Source organism: Rhinoderma darwinii, unplaced genomic scaffold (assembly GCF_050947455.1).
Source record: "Rhinoderma darwinii isolate aRhiDar2 unplaced genomic scaffold, aRhiDar2.hap1 Scaffold_909, whole genome shotgun sequence".
NCBI classification, from domain to species: domain Eukaryota; kingdom Metazoa; phylum Chordata; class Amphibia; order Anura; family Rhinodermatidae; genus Rhinoderma; species Rhinoderma darwinii.
In genome coordinates this window covers 39,140-53,427 of record NW_027464481.1, presented here as the reverse complement: position 1 = coordinate 53,427, position 14,288 = coordinate 39,140, and the positions used below count along the sequence as shown (strand labels likewise).

The 14,288-nt window shown below is 48.2% G+C and overlaps 5 non-coding genes and 1 pseudogene across 5 annotated transcripts; all 6 read right to left on the bottom strand.

Moving 5' to 3' along the window:
- Nucleotides 1-5,328: 5,328 nt before the first annotated feature.
- LOC142732453 (U2 spliceosomal RNA) lies at nt 5,329-5,519 on the bottom strand. The gene has a single exon (XR_012879641.1). It is a non-coding gene; the product is annotated as a U2 spliceosomal RNA (small nuclear RNA).
- Nucleotides 5,520-6,805: 1,286 nt separating this feature from the next.
- LOC142732452 (U2 spliceosomal RNA) lies at nt 6,806-6,996 on the bottom strand. The gene has a single exon (XR_012879640.1). It is a non-coding gene; the product is annotated as a U2 spliceosomal RNA (small nuclear RNA).
- A 1,286-nt stretch (nt 6,997-8,282) lies between these two features.
- Nucleotides 8,283-8,473, bottom strand: LOC142732451 (U2 spliceosomal RNA). Its single transcript, XR_012879639.1, has one exon. It is a non-coding gene; the product is annotated as a U2 spliceosomal RNA (small nuclear RNA).
- Nucleotides 8,474-9,759: 1,286 nt separating this feature from the next.
- On the bottom strand, nt 9,760-9,950 carry LOC142732450 (U2 spliceosomal RNA). Its single transcript, XR_012879638.1, has one exon. It is a non-coding gene; the product is annotated as a U2 spliceosomal RNA (small nuclear RNA).
- Nucleotides 9,951-11,236: 1,286 nt separating this feature from the next.
- On the bottom strand, nt 11,237-11,427 carry LOC142732449 (U2 spliceosomal RNA). Its single transcript, XR_012879637.1, has one exon. It is a non-coding gene; the product is annotated as a U2 spliceosomal RNA (small nuclear RNA).
- A 1,286-nt stretch (nt 11,428-12,713) lies between these two features.
- On the bottom strand, nt 12,714-12,887 carry LOC142732471 (U2 spliceosomal RNA; annotated as a pseudogene).
- Between the last annotated feature and the right edge of the window lie 1,401 nt (nt 12,888-14,288).

Here is a 14,288-nt window from a genome sequence, read left to right as displayed (position 1 = left end):
GTGGCGTCATCCATATAGCCTAGGATTTTTATCTGGTTCCCCCTTCCTCCAGGTATGGGCACGCCTCTGATGACTTTATCATCTCTTATTAGGGTGAACAGAGGTTCTATGGCACAAATAAAAAGGAGCGGAGACAACGGGCACCCCTGTTTCACCCCTGATAAAAGAGGAACACCTTTAGTTAAAAATCCGTTGATAGAAATTTGGCTAAAACAGGATCGATATAAAAGCTTAATACGTGTTAAAATAATTTCAGGAACAGCCATCTTTTTAAGAACCATAAAAAGATATTCATGGGAGACCCGGTCAAAAGCCTTCTCGAAATCTAAGGATAAAATAGCAAGGCTTTGACCCCTTTCTTTAAAATACCAAATGATGTCACGTAAAATATTCAGGGACTCAGTAATTGACCTCCCAGGTACCCCACATACCTGGTTTGGATGGATTAATTTATGAATAAAAGGTTTAAAACGGATTGTTATTAGTTTAGCTAAAATTTTACAATCAACGTTTAAAAGAGTAATAGGGCGCCAGTTTTTTAACTGGTCCCTCTCACCTTTTTTAAAAATTAAGGACACAATCCCCCTCCTCCAGGAAGGGGGCAGCTCTTCAGTAATAAAAACTTCCTTATACAATAAAAACATGTCATTCTTTAAAATTTCCCAAAAAGCATGATAAAATTCGATGGGCAGACCATCTTCCCCAGGAGCTTTCCCATTAGAAAAACTTTTAAAAGCAAATAAAAGTTCCTCCAAGGTAATATTACGGGATAAAACTTCCTGGTCTAAAATATCTAGCTTGGCATCAAGGGAATTAAGAACATGTTCTAAAAAGGAAGGATCAATATTTTTCTTGTTAAAAAGAGATTGGTAGAAATTAAAAGCAGAATTTAAAATGCCGACCATAGTGGTTTCTCCTTCAAGGTTTAAAATGACATCTCGTTTATCCATTACCTTTTTGAAGAAGAACCGGGAACACTTCTCGCCATCCTCGAGGTGCTTTACATGTGAATTAAAAATTATTTGTTTCCCTTTCTCTTCTATGGCATGTTTTATTTCAGCTTTAAGATTTAAGATATCATCATCAACATCCATACCAATCTCCTTCAATTTAAAAAGTACATGTAAACGTTTATTAAGAACATAAAACCATTGTTTTTTCTCTTTTGCTTTCTTCTTACCTGCTCGAATAAAAAAAGCTCTGATTTTGGGTTTAATGCCCTCCCACCAGTGTAGCATAGGCTGACTGGGCGCTCTATGGGACTGCCAACACTGGTAGGTCCGCACAAACTCCTCTTTAATGATGGGGTCCTCCAGGAGTGTGGTGTTTAGTCTCCAGGGACCCCTACAAGCTTTTTGCTCTCCCTCTAGCTCCAGGTGCACTGAAAGGAGCTTGTGATCAGATAAAATATTTGTTAAAAGCAAACATTTTTTGGGAATAAAACTATTAGAAGTGAAAATAAAATCAATTCTGGAGCTCACTCTTCCATTGGACCAGGTGGGGCCTGGGTCCGCAGGCAAGAGTTCCCTCCAGCAATCTTTCAATTTAAAATCACCAATAAAATTCTTGAGCAGGTAAGAAGTACGGTCAATTTTTCGATTAAAATCCCCACCCTGCCGGTGTTCTCCATCTCGCACACAGTTAAAATCACCACCCACCAGCAGGGGGGTAGACCCAACACAAAACAATGGTAAAATCTCTAATAGTTCTGCCCTCTCCTGTTTGGTAGGAGGGGCATAAACGTTTAAAACACGAATTAAAATTCCATTAAAAAGCAAATGTATTAAAATAGCTCTGCCGGGCATGATTTCAGTCACTGTTTGGATGGAGATAAAACGACCTCGGCAGAGCAATCCAACCCCCGCAGAGCGACAGTCATTTCCACCAGACCAGACTGAGGGGCCTAGTTTCCAGTCCATCTTTAAATCTTGATATTCCAAGTCATTAGGGATTCCACATTCTTGAAGCAGGCAAAGGTCAAAGTCCACAGTCTCTAAAAATGAAAATAAAGCAGTCCTGCGGACAGGGCTCTTTAGGGACCTCACATTTAGTGAGGCGACTTTGATAGGAACCAACATAGTCTTAGTTGAGGTCAGGGTCCGAACCAGAAGAGTCGTACTCGGAGATCAGCTGCGAGTCTGGACCCCCTTTTTGAGGGGTCAATAAATCTTGGATGTTGGTAGGGTCAGAGCCAGATACGTGGGCGGCTCCAACCCCCACACTGCTCTCATCCGAACTCCGATAGGCAGCTTTCCTCCGAACTCCGGACTCCTCTTCCTCTCGCTGTCTCTTTGCAGAATGGCTCCTATCCATCTCCTCGAAGTCGCTCTCACCCATCTCTGGCCCCTGGCTGAAGATATCGCTGATGTCCTTCCTGGGCAGCTGCACAGGGGCCTGTGAGGTCCCATCACTCTTGGCAACCTTTGCCTGCTTACGGGGAGCCTTCATCGCAAGCCCCTCCACAACCGCAGTGGAGGAACTTTGCTCCGACCCCCCCGTTGACCGGAAATGGTCAAAACGAGGCTCCAATCCAGCATATTTTAGGGTTTTCTTAATGGAGCCCTCGTCTGACACAGAGTGTCTCCGCTCCATGCCCACACTCTTGGGACAGGCGTCAGGTCCTACTGCAGAACCTACGGAGCCACGACGCCTGTCGCTAACCACTGCCTCAACAGGGTCCACTGCAGGCGGAGCAGAGGACCTGTTTGCAGAGGTGCCGGTCAACTTATGTCCAGCAGAGTCAGAATTCCTCCTGCTCTGCCTGGACCCGGTGGAATCCCTATGGCCGTCCCTCGAGGCTGACATCGGTGGGCCCCCCGATGGAGCTGTGAAGGACTTTGGCCTGGACCCCTCAGTCGTCAATGCTCGTTTTGGGGCATTACCAGCGGCGTCTGCACATGTTGCAAACTGCCGCTCTGGCCCTGGTCTGGGTGGCCCAGATTTCGCTCTGCGGGGGCAATCTTTAAAAGCATGCCCAGTCATGCCGCACAGATTGCACAACACCTCGGAACTGCATTTTGCCGCTACGTGTCCAACCTGGCCACACCTGTTACACTGCACCACATGGGGCCGGTCACAATGTTCTCTGGTGTGGCCATATCTCAAGCAGTTCCGGCAGGCTATTGGCATCTGGGGGTAAAATAGGAATCCTCGATTCTTCCCAATGGCAAAGTTCTGGGGTGGGTGATGTAAGCCTCCAATGCCATTGGGATCCTGGCGGAACTTCACCCAATATTTTCTTTTGCCATTCCAGAAGCTCTGGGTGTTCAAGATTTTATGTGAGAAGCGGACCTCCCTGCAGTAACGACTGAGGAAGGTTTCAATGTCACACTCTGAGACAAATGGACTGAACATGCACATCACGAGCGGGACTTCTTCCTCCCCGTAGAGGAATAAAAAGTTCAGTCCATTTAGCCGCTCCTCACTCTGGTCCGCATCAGACAATCTTTTGTGCATGTTGTCGCAACATGCCGCGGCCGTAAAGGATACGGTGTACCGACCGCGGCTTTCCTGGTCGTTGAGACACAGGATGTCCGCCCGCTTGAGCCCCAGGAAGTCCAGCAGAATCACCTCCACAATGAAGCGAAGGTTCTTCCGCTGGCGATGGCCTTCTTCCACCTCGATGCGGACGGACTGGCGCAACCGGGTGTCCCCGGATGCAAATCCAAATGTAAATGGCATTTTCAGTGCCTGGGGGCTAAGCCTGTCCCTTATAGCAGCAAGGGCTCAGATTCCACAATTAAGTGGAACCCTCCCCCAAGGCCAAGGATTAGGGTACCCCAGACACCTACGAAGCCCGATAAACGCCCTCGGAACGCTCTTAGAAAAACGCCTCAAGGCCGGTTGACCTCTTGGGTAAGGCGCGATCGCAACTCGTTGTCCGGGGGCTAAGCCCACTCCCCAAATAGCAGCAAGGGGGTGAAGTCTCTCTGTGAAAAGAGACGATCCCCCAAGGCCAAGGAGCAGGGTACCCCGGACACCTCCCAACAAAACCAGATGCAGAAATACTACACCTGATCTTGCCAAAAGGCCGAGAAGCGATAACCCGAGCGGCCCTTGCCTTGCCCGAGCCTGTCCCATACTGCTGTTCACCCCTTGCAGCGATTCAGCCTACTCCTAGGCAATTCCATGGGGCCCTGCAGGCTCACACACATTTACAGCTACTAAGCGGGAGGTGAATAAAGGCCGGAGAGGAAGCCAGACAGGATTTGCTTCTTTTGCTTGCACCACAATGCAGTGCTGAAAGAGGAGGAATCTACATAAAAACGCCTTCCTGGCAACGCCCAAATGCCCTCCTGCCATGCAGATAAACACTGGCAGCGGCAGCAAGTGCATGCCCACAGCCACCCCTTGTTCCTTCACACCTTGTATCAGCTTTAATCCAGTCCTGTGCTGCCTGCTGAGCAGCACTGAACAACACTGCCTGGGCCCAGGCTTTTATCTCTGAGGCAGGCCCCATTATGATGTCAGAAAGCTGGCTCTGGAATCCTGAGGGCTCCACTATGACACGTGCAAAGTTCCGTCTGAACTTTATATAAGACTGTGAGGCTCAGTCAGTCACTCAGTGTTGCCTGAGAGGGCAACACTGCAACAGCCGGCCGCCAGGCTGTCTTTTTTTTGCACATTTATTTGCCTCCAGGAGGCCACAAGAGGGAGACAAGGGACTGCAAAATGGAAAATAGGCATCCACCAACTTTACAGACAACTTCTCTTTGCTCCTACAACCTCCATCCTTGCACAGTTTGTTATTCTTCCAGGTAACATAGTAACAAATCCAAATTGCTGCTCTCTTTGTAGGCAAGCAAGGGTTTGTTGCAACTGCAATTCTTACTTCTTCTTGAAATGTAGGGACGACAGTACATTCCATCACATCCACCTAGTGTACACAGGTAGGTCCATTGTGGCGGGTAGGCGGCTGGCTGCTTTAATGGCTGTTTGCTGTTCCCCTACTCCACTCCACTCCACTATTTGACTGTGGTGCTGCATCAATCAGTGGCTGGCTCAGGTGCAGCTCTTTAACTTACCTAGGAGGGAGGGAGGGAGGGAGGGCGGAGAGAAGACAAGGAAGGTGAATGAGCTGTTCCAATGTGAAATGCCGGAAACACAGAAACACAGAAGACACACACACACACACACACAACAAGAGGTGGCAATGTATTCATTAATTGCATTTAATAAATGAGCTCATTATCACACATGACTGTACAAATGCATTGTCCAACAGGTGTTGAAATAATGGGATTAAAAGGGGAGATCCCTTCAGAAAGACAGAAACAATGGCAAAGAGAAAAAACACTTTTGGAATCTGATTTTAGTCAACACATAAGGGAAGGGTGCACCGGTCCTGGAAATACTGCAATACCAGGTCAATGCGTGGAGTGGACAGAGCAAGCTCTATTTCCATCTCCCTGTTCTAAAAATCCATTTAATATATGGTCCCCAGATAGGGGACGTATCAGATATTAAACTGATAAGAACAGATACTACACTTGATCTTAGCCAAAAGGCCGAGAAGCGATAACCCGAGCGGCCCTTGCCTTGCCCGAGCCTGTCCCATACTGCTGTTCACCCCTTGCAGCGATTCAGCCTACTCCTAGGCAATTCCATGGGGCCCTGCAGGCTCACACACATTTACAGCTACTAAGCGGGAGGTGAATAAAGGCCGGAGAGGAAGCCAGACAGGATTTGCTTCTTTTGCTTGCACCACAATGCAGTGCTGAAAGAGGAGGAATCTACATAAAAACGCCTTCCTGGCAACGCCCAAATGCCCTCCTGCCATGCAGATAAACACTGGCAGCGGCAGCAAGTGCATGCCCACAGCCACCCCTTGTTCCTTCACACCTTGTATCAGCTTTAATCCAGTCCTGTGCTGCCTGCTGAGCAGCACTGAACAACACTGCCTGGGCCCAGGCTTTTATCTCTGAGGCAGGCCCCATTATGATGTCAGAAAGCTGGCTCTGGAATCCTGAGGGCTCCACTATGACACGTGCAAAGTTCCGTCTGAACTTTATATAAGACTGTGAGGCTCAGTCAGTCACTCAGTGTTGCCTGAGAGGGCAACACTGCAACAGCCGGCCGCCAGGCTGTCTTTTTTTTGCACATTTATTTGCCTCCAGGAGGCCACAAGAGGGAGACAAGGGACTGCAAAATGGAAAATAGGCATCCACCAACTTTACAGACAACTTCTCTTTGCTCCTACAACCTCCATCCTTGCACAGTTTGTTATTCTTCCAGGTAACATAGTAACAAATCCAAATTGCTGCTCTCTTTGTAGGCAAGCAAGGGTTTGTTGCAACTGCAATTCTTACTTCTTCTTGAAATGTAGGGACGACAGTACATTCCATCACATCCACCTAGTGTACACAGGTAGGTCCATTGTGGCGGGTAGGCGGCTGGCTGCTTTAATGGCTGTTTGCTGTTCCCCTACTCCACTCCACTCCACTATTTGACTGTGGTGCTGCATCAATCAGTGGCTGGCTCAGGTGCAGCTCTTTAACTTACCTAGGAGGGAGGGAGGGAGGGAGGGCGGAGAGAAGACAAGGAAGGTGAATGAGCTGTTCCAATGTGAAATGCCGGAAACACAGAAACACAGAAGACACACACACACACACACACAACAAGAGGTGGCAATGTATTCATTAATTGCATTTAATAAATGAGCTCATTATCACACATGACTGTACAAATGCATTGTCCAACAGGTGTTGAAATAATGGGATTAAAAGGGGAGATCCCTTCAGAAAGACAGAAACAATGGCAAAGAGAAAAAACACTTTTGGAATCTGATTTTAGTCAACACATAAGGGAAGGGTGCACCGGTCCTGGAAATACTGCAATACCAGGTCAATGCGTGGAGTGGACAGAGCAAGCTCTATTTCCATCTCCCTGTTCTAAAAATCCATTTAATATATGGTCCCCAGATAGGGGACGTATCAGATATTAAACTGATAAGAACAGATACTACACTTGATCTTAGCCAAAAGGCCGAGAAGCGATAACCCGAGCGGCCCTTGCCTTGCCCGAGCCTGTCCCATACTGCTGTTCACCCCTTGCAGCGATTCAGCCTACTCCTAGGCAATTCCATGGGGCCCTGCAGGCTCACACACATTTACAGCTACTAAGCGGGAGGTGAATAAAGGCCGGAGAGGAAGCCAGACAGGATTTGCTTCTTTTGCTTGCACCACAATGCAGTGCTGAAAGAGGAGGAATCTACATAAAAACGCCTTCCTGGCAACGCCCAAATGCCCTCCTGCCATGCAGATAAACACTGGCAGCGGCAGCAAGTGCATGCCCACAGCCACCCCTTGTTCCTTCACACCTTGTATCAGCTTTAATCCAGTCCTGTGCTGCCTGCTGAGCAGCACTGAACAACACTGCCTGGGCCCAGGCTTTTATCTCTGAGGCAGGCCCCATTATGATGTCAGAAAGCTGGCTCTGGAATCCTGAGGGCTCCACTATGACACGTGCAAAGTTCCGTCTGAACTTTATATAAGACTGTGAGGCTCAGTCAGTCACTCAGTGTTGCCTGAGAGGGCAACACTGCAACAGCCGGCCGCCAGGCTGTCTTTTTTTTGCACATTTATTTGCCTCCAGGAGGCCACAAGAGGGAGACAAGGGACTGCAAAATGGAAAATAGGCATCCACCAACTTTACAGACAACTTCTCTTTGCTCCTACAACCTCCATCCTTGCACAGTTTGTTATTCTTCCAGGTAACATAGTAACAAATCCAAATTGCTGCTCTCTTTGTAGGCAAGCAAGGGTTTGTTGCAACTGCAATTCTTACTTCTTCTTGAAATGTAGGGACGACAGTACATTCCATCACATCCACCTAGTGTACACAGGTAGGTCCATTGTGGCGGGTAGGCGGCTGGCTGCTTTAATGGCTGTTTGCTGTTCCCCTACTCCACTCCACTCCACTATTTGACTGTGGTGCTGCATCAATCAGTGGCTGGCTCAGGTGCAGCTCTTTAACTTACCTAGGAGGGAGGGAGGGAGGGAGGGCGGAGAGAAGACAAGGAAGGTGAATGAGCTGTTCCAATGTGAAATGCCGGAAACACAGAAACACAGAAGACACACACACACACACACACAACAAGAGGTGGCAATGTATTCATTAATTGCATTTAATAAATGAGCTCATTATCACACATGACTGTACAAATGCATTGTCCAACAGGTGTTGAAATAATGGGATTAAAAGGGGAGATCCCTTCAGAAAGACAGAAACAATGGCAAAGAGAAAAAACACTTTTGGAATCTGATTTTAGTCAACACATAAGGGAAGGGTGCACCGGTCCTGGAAATACTGCAATACCAGGTCAATGCGTGGAGTGGACAGAGCAAGCTCTATTTCCATCTCCCTGTTCTAAAAATCCATTTAATATATGGTCCCCAGATAGGGGACGTATCAGATATTAAACTGATAAGAACAGATACTACACTTGATCTTAGCCAAAAGGCCGAGAAGCGATAACCCGAGCGGCCCTTGCCTTGCCCGAGCCTGTCCCATACTGCTGTTCACCCCTTGCAGCGATTCAGCCTACTCCTAGGCAATTCCATGGGGCCCTGCAGGCTCACACACATTTACAGCTACTAAGCGGGAGGTGAATAAAGGCCGGAGAGGAAGCCAGACAGGATTTGCTTCTTTTGCTTGCACCACAATGCAGTGCTGAAAGAGGAGGAATCTACATAAAAACGCCTTCCTGGCAACGCCCAAATGCCCTCCTGCCATGCAGATAAACACTGGCAGCGGCAGCAAGTGCATGCCCACAGCCACCCCTTGTTCCTTCACACCTTGTATCAGCTTTAATCCAGTCCTGTGCTGCCTGCTGAGCAGCACTGAACAACACTGCCTGGGCCCAGGCTTTTATCTCTGAGGCAGGCCCCATTATGATGTCAGAAAGCTGGCTCTGGAATCCTGAGGGCTCCACTATGACACGTGCAAAGTTCCGTCTGAACTTTATATAAGACTGTGAGGCTCAGTCAGTCACTCAGTGTTGCCTGAGAGGGCAACACTGCAACAGCCGGCCGCCAGGCTGTCTTTTTTTTGCACATTTATTTGCCTCCAGGAGGCCACAAGAGGGAGACAAGGGACTGCAAAATGGAAAATAGGCATCCACCAACTTTACAGACAACTTCTCTTTGCTCCTACAACCTCCATCCTTGCACAGTTTGTTATTCTTCCAGGTAACATAGTAACAAATCCAAATTGCTGCTCTCTTTGTAGGCAAGCAAGGGTTTGTTGCAACTGCAATTCTTACTTCTTCTTGAAATGTAGGGACGACAGTACATTCCATCACATCCACCTAGTGTACACAGGTAGGTCCATTGTGGCGGGTAGGCGGCTGGCTGCTTTAATGGCTGTTTGCTGTTCCCCTACTCCACTCCACTCCACTATTTGACTGTGGTGCTGCATCAATCAGTGGCTGGCTCAGGTGCAGCTCTTTAACTTACCTAGGAGGGAGGGAGGGAGGGAGGGCGGAGAGAAGACAAGGAAGGTGAATGAGCTGTTCCAATGTGAAATGCCGGAAACACAGAAACACAGAAGACACACACACACACACACACAACAAGAGGTGGCAATGTATTCATTAATTGCATTTAATAAATGAGCTCATTATCACACATGACTGTACAAATGCATTGTCCAACAGGTGTTGAAATAATGGGATTAAAAGGGGAGATCCCTTCAGAAAGACAGAAACAATGGCAAAGAGAAAAAACACTTTTGGAATCTGATTTTAGTCAACACATAAGGGAAGGGTGCACCGGTCCTGGAAATACTGCAATACCAGGTCAATGCGTGGAGTGGACAGAGCAAGCTCTATTTCCATCTCCCTGTTCTAAAAATCCATTTAATATATGGTCCCCAGATAGGGGACGTATCAGATATTAAACTGATAAGAACAGATACTACACTTGATCTTAGCCAAAAGGCCGAGAAGCGATAACCCGAGCGGCCCTTGCCTTGCCCGAGCCTGTCCCATACTGCTGTTCACCCCTTGCAGCGATTCAGCCTACTCCTAGGCAATTCCATGGGGCCCTGCAGGCTCACACACATTTACAGCTACTAAGCGGGAGGTGAATAAAGGCCGGAGAGGAAGCCAGACAGGATTTGCTTCTTTTGCTTGCACCACAATGCAGTGCTGAAAGAGGAGGAATCTACATAAAAACGCCTTCCTGGCAACGCCCAAATGCCCTCCTGCCATGCAGATAAACACTGGCAGCGGCAGCAAGTGCATGCCCACAGCCACCCCTTGTTCCTTCACACCTTGTATCAGCTTTAATCCAGTCCTGTGCTGCCTGCTGAGCAGCACTGAACAACACTGCCTGGGCCCAGGCTTTTATCTCTGAGGCAGGCCCCATTATGATGTCAGAAAGCTGGCTCTGGAATCCTGAGGGCTCCACTATGACACGTGCAAAGTTCCGTCTGAACTTTATATAAGACTGTGAGGCTCAGTCAGTCACTCAGTGTTGCCTGAGAGGGCAACACTGCAACAGCCGGCCGCCAGGCTGTCTTTTTTTTGCACATTTATTTGCCTCCAGGAGGCCACAAGAGGGAGACAAGGGACTGCAAAATGGAAAATAGGCATCCACCAACTTTACAGACAACTTCTCTTTGCTCCTACAACCTCCATCCTTGCACAGTTTGTTATTCTTCCAGGTAACATAGTAACAAATCCAAATTGCTGCTCTCTTTGTAGGCAAGCAAGGGTTTGTTGCAACTGCAATTCTTACTTCTTCTTGAAATGTAGGGACGACAGTACATTCCATCACATCCACCTAGTGTACACAGGTAGGTCCATTGTGGCGGGTAGGCGGCTGGCTGCTTTAATGGCTGTTTGCTGTTCCCCTACTCCACTCCACTCCACTATTTGACTGTGGTGCTGCATCAATCAGTGGCTGGCTCAGGTGCAGCTCTTTAACTTACCTAGGAGGGAGGGAGGGAGGGAGGGCGGAGAGAAGACAAGGAAGGTGAATGAGCTGTTCCAATGTGAAATGCCGGAAACACAGAAACACAGAAGACACACACACACACACACACAACAAGAGGTGGCAATGTATTCATTAATTGCATTTAATAAATGAGCTCATTATCACACATGACTGTACAAATGCATTGTCCAACAGGTGTTGAAATAATGGGATTAAAAGGGGAGATCCCTTCAGAAAGACAGAAACAATGGCAAAGAGAAAAAACACTTTTGGAATCTGATTTTAGTCAACACATAAGGGAAGGGTGCACCGGTCCTGGAAATACTGCAATACCAGGTCAATGCGTGGAGTGGACAGAGCAAGCTCTATTTCCATCTCCCTGTTCTAAAAATCCATTTAATATATGGTCCCCAGATAGGGGACGTATCAGATATTAAACTGATAAGAACAGATACTACACTTGATCTTAGCCAAAAGGCCGAGAAGCGATAACCCGAGCGGCCCTTGCCTTGCCCGAGCCTGTCCCATACTGCTGTTCACCCCTTGCAGCGATTCAGCCTACTCCTAGGCAATTCCATGGGGCCCTGCAGGCTCACACACATTTACAGCTACTAAGCGGGAGGTGAATAAAGGCCGGAGAGGAAGCCAGACAGGATTTGCTTCTTTTGCTTGCACCACAATGCAGTGCTGAAAGAGGAGGAATCTACATAAAAACGCCTTCCTGGCAACGCCCAAATGCCCTCCTGCCATGCAGATAAACACTGGCAGCGGCAGCAAGTGCATGCCCACAGCCACCCCTTGTTCCTTCACACCTTGTATCAGCTTTAATCCAGTCCTGTGCTGCCTGCTGAGCAGCACTGAACAACACTGCCTGGGCCCAGGCTTTTATCTCTGAGGCAGGCCCCATTATGATGTCAGAAAGCTGGCTCTGGAATCCTGAGGGCTCCACTATGACACGTGCAAAGTTCCGTCTGAACTTTATATAAGACTGTGAGGCTCAGTCAGTCACTCAGTGTTGCCTGAGAGGGCAACACTGCAACAGCCGGCCGCCAGGCTGTCTTTTTTTTGCACATTTATTTGCCTCCAGGAGGCCACAAGAGGGAGACAAGGGACTGCAAAATGGAAAATAGGCATCCACCAACTTTACAGACAACTTCTCTTTGCTCCTACAACCTCCATCCTTGCACAGTTTGTTATTCTTCCAGGTAACATAGTAACAAATCCAAATTGCTGCTCTCTTTGTAGGCAAGCAAGGGTTTGTTGCAACTGCAATTCTTACTTCTTCTTGAAATGTAGGGACGACAGTACATTCCATCACATCCACCTAGTGTACACAGGTAGGTCCATTGTGGCGGGTAGGCGGCTGGCTGCTTTAATGGCTGTTTGCTGTTCCCCTACTCCACTCCACTCCACTATTTGACTGTGGTGCTGCATCAATCAGTGGCTGGCTCAGGTGCAGCTCTTTAACTTACCTAGGAGGGAGGGAGGGAGGGAGGGCGGAGAGAAGACAAGGAAGGTGAATGAGCTGTTCCAATGTGAAATGCCGGAAACACAGAAACACAGAAGACACACACACACACACACACAACAAGAGGTGGCAATGTATTCATTAATTGCATTTAATAAATGAGCTCATTATCACACATGACTGTACAAATGCATTGTCCAACAGGTGTTGAAATAATGGGATTAAAAGGGGAGATCCCTTCAGAAAGACAGAAACAATGGCAAAGAGAAAAAACACTTTTGGAATCTGATTTTAGTCAACACATAAGGGAAGGGTGCACCGGTCCTGGAAATACTGCAATACCAGGTCAATGCGTGGAGTGGACAGAGCAAGCTCTATTTCCATCTCCCTGTTCTAAAAATCCATTTAATATATGGTCCCCAGATAGGGGACGTATCAGATATTAAACTGATAAGAACAGATTTTTGATTGAAAAATGCTTTATTGACAATCAATCGTCATCGTACAAACATTACTGCGACGCAGCGCAAGCCATGAAGCAGCAAATAATAAATAATAACAGTCGTCAAACATAACATGACAGTATAATACACAGTACAGGCTAGCCTATGCTATACATTACACCACATGCTACACTAACATTCTTGCATTCACTAAAGCCAAACAACAAAGCATTACAGACAAGTGATGGGATGGGGGAGTGGGTAAGAGGGGATAGGGAAGGGGGAGATCACAGGCCCGAAGCTTTATTGAAAGACAACACACAAGAAGGGAGAGTGGGGGGAAGGGGAGTATCAGTCCTCTTCCTCATCGACGTCCGGGCTGTCCCAGGTGGAATAGTCTCTGAGCAGGCTGTGGATCAGCCTGCGGCAGTCCTGGACGGACACACTCTCTCTCCGCAAAGTCAGACGGTTCCTGGCGAACCATATAGCGTCCTTAAAACAGTTCATAAGGCGCCAGGCTTCCTGGATTGCTCCATCCGTGGTATTCCCAGGAAATAGTCCATAAAGTACCGAGCGGTACGACAGTCTGTTCCTGGGTACTGAGTCCTTGAGTTCATGTTCCAAGGCTTTCAACAGACCCTGTGCAAAGGGGCACTGCCAGAAAGTGTGCAAAGATGTTTCCTCCGTGAAGGGGCACCTGGGGCAGTACCGGGTCTTGCACAGGTTGCGGGCATGCATGAATGACCTAAGAGGCAGTCCTCCCTGGATGGCCATCCATGAAATGTCCTTGTGCCCGTTGGTCAACCTGCCAGATGACACGTTAGTCCAAACAGTCTCCAACGTGTCGGCATGAAGCCCTGGAACAGACTCCAGTGAGTCCTTTGCTCTGATGTGCTTGTGGATCGTCTTAGGTTTCCACAAGTCGGGCTTAAGACCCTCCAGTTGATGCTCCCTCACAAACCGGACGACATCTCCGTAGAACCAGGGAGCGTGCCAGTTGTAAGGGAAGGAGCTGTCCCACTTGTCCCAGCCAAAACCTCGCCAGAGGGGAAGGAGGAAGTAGCGGGACATGGCCTTGCCCGCAGAGCCGTTTGCTGTCCTCAGAGTCCTACGAACACAGTCACATACAAAAGCGATCCGCAGCAGAGTGGGAATATCGGGTATACCCTTCCCACCTTTGCGGGGCTCCTTGTACATAACAGTCCGCTTTACTCTGTCCATTTTCGAGCCCCAGATGAAGCGAAACACAGTCCTGGTAATGGCCCTCGAGACGGTGGCTAGAGGGGGCCATGCCTGTGCAGTGTATTGTAGCACAGGCAAGACTTCGTTACGCAGGACCATTGCTTTGCCCTCAATAGTGAGTTGTCTGAGGCTCCACAGTCCGATCCTTTGGTTGACTTTGGCCAAGCGTTCTTCCCACGACTTTAGGGCTGCACCTTC